Genomic DNA, 2,463 nt, shown 5'->3' on the forward strand with positions numbered 1-2,463 from the left:
CGTTTACAACATACTCAAACCATCTTTATGAGTTAGAATAAAAACATCAAAAATATCTTTTACAAAAACTAGACACTTTCTTCGTTCAGACAAAACGGGGGTTGACGTAAAATTAATTCAAGCATTACTTGAAAACACATAATATTATGCCCGTGGTCAGAACGAACGGTTTAGCTTCTTGAAGCAGGCAAATGATGGCGTTAATAAAGGGTTAATAAGCTGCGGCGTAAATACATGAAGGTACTGAAAGATGAACCAAATGTTACGAACTTAAAGGAAAATTTTAGAAGCGGTTTCTTACTTCAACGAGTTGTCAGAGCAGAGTTTCTGAGTTCTAATTGAACGTTACACGGTCGCTTTTCAGCACAAAGGGGCTTGCTACTAACCCAGACATCGGGTGTTTCCCAGAAATCTTGACCAACACCAAAAGTGGGCATTGCCCTACTTACATAGGAGAAGTTTGGTTTCATTGGTGAGCATATTATTCGTTTGATATAGAAAAAAACTCTCATTGTCTTTTAAAGAAACTGAACAAGGAGCAAACACTTTACCTTCCATTTTCCCAAAACAGCATTTTTCGGGATAGCCCCTTTGTGTTTAAAAGCGACCATATAGTGTGGTAAATATTTACTGTCACTACCGCACGCAGATGTACAGGTTTTTGGGGCCTTGAACTGTCTTATAATATGCGAATGCAGAACACACTTATAATATGCACTTTAAAAAAAAAAGTGTTTTACGGCGCTCGCAACTGCATAAAGGCTGGTATGATAAGGTCCTTTGACCGCGCGGGACACAGAAAATGTTCCGTTGCTATCCGGATTCGAACCTGTGACCTACTGAATGAGAGGCAACATCTTGAGCTCAAAACCACGAGAGCCCCATAATATGCACTTATGGCATGGCCACTAACATCATCACAAATCAATCGTTTACAAGAACATTTTCTAACCTCACTGTAAAACATAAATCATTATAAGGAAATACAGAAATAAAAGGGGCAAAAAAACAACAACAAACAACAACAAACAACAACAACAGATGTTTAAAAAACACATGATGAAACAGTACAACGTAATAAGGCTAAGTGTAAAATTATAGTTGAAATAAAAGACATCAAATATCTTTTTTTTAAGGCTAGAAACTTTCTTCGTTCGGATATAGATCTAGATCTTAGCGTATCTAGATTTATACGTAGACATTCGAGTATAACGGAGAAAAATGAACCAGAGAAGTGCTATTTTACAATACTTTAGCATGAGGCAGGAATGAACCTATAAATAACACCCGAAGTGTAGATCTATCTGTTGTGAAATTTCCCAAAATACGTTTGTAACATACTCAAAGGATCTTTACGAGTTAGAATAAAAACATCAAAAATATCTTTTACAAAAACTAGACACTTTCTTCGCTCAGACAAAACGTCGACATTCCAGTAAAATGGATAAAAATGAACAAGAAAGCGCTCTATACTATACCTTAGTATCTAAATAAATACCTTTCACAGAACTAAAAACTTTCCTCGCTCAGATATTCGTCAACATTCGCGTAAAACGGATACACACATGCCAAACGGATAAAAATGAACAATAAAAGTGTTATTTTACTATACCTTAGCATGAGTCAGGAACGAACCTATAATAACAACACTCGAAGTGTAGATCTATCTGTTGTAAAAATTTCCCCAAATACTTCGCAACGAGTGGCGTTTGTAACATAACTCAAACTATCTGTACGAGTTGGAACAAAAACATCAACTATCTTTTACAAAAACTAGACACTTCCTTCGCTCAGACATAACGACGACATTCCAGTAAAACGGATAAAAATGAACAAGAAAAGCGCCATACTATACCTTAGTATCTAAATAAATACCTTTCACAGAACTAAAGACTTTCCTCGCTCGGATGGATACGTCAACATTCGTGTAAAACGGATGCTCACAAGCCAAACGGATAAAAATGAACAAGAAAAGCGCTATACTATACCTTAGCATGAGGCAGGAATGACGATAACACCCAAAGTGTAGATCATCTAGATCTAGAATCTAGATCTATCTGTTGTGAACTTTTCCCAAATACGTTGCAGCGAGTGACGTTTGTTGTAACATACTCAACCGATCTTTACGAGTTGGAATAAAAACATCAAGTAAAGAAATACATTTCACAGAACTAAAAACTTTCCTCGCTCAGATATACGTCGACATTCGTGAAAAACGGTTACACACATGCGAAGCGGATAAAAATGAACAAGAAAAGTGTTGTTTTACAACACGTTAAGTAAGCCTTAGCATGAGGCAGGAACGAACCTATAATAACAACACCCGAAGTGTAGATCTATCTGTTGTAAAATTTCCCCAAATACTTCGCAACGAGAGACGTTTACAACATACTCAAACCATCTTTATGAGTTAGAATAAAAACATCAAAAATATCTTTTACAAAAACTAGACACTTTCTTCGC

The 2,463-nt window shown here is 36.2% G+C and overlaps 1 protein-coding gene across 1 annotated transcript in view; it reads right to left on the reverse strand.

Moving 5' to 3' along the window:
• LOC106013169 (sodium-dependent glucose transporter 1) overlaps nucleotides 1-2,392 on the reverse strand; it is a gene marked incomplete in the record, with an annotated part of 16,228 nt that extends 13,836 nt beyond the window's left edge. The window contains 1 exon segment of the mRNA XM_013088176.2: nucleotides 1,989-2,392.
• Between the last annotated feature and the right edge of the window lie 71 nt (nucleotides 2,393-2,463).

Source organism: Aplysia californica, unplaced genomic scaffold (genome assembly GCF_000002075.1).
Source record: "Aplysia californica isolate F4 #8 unplaced genomic scaffold, AplCal3.0 scaffold00696, whole genome shotgun sequence".
Classification (NCBI taxonomy): domain Eukaryota; kingdom Metazoa; phylum Mollusca; class Gastropoda; order Aplysiida; family Aplysiidae; genus Aplysia; species Aplysia californica.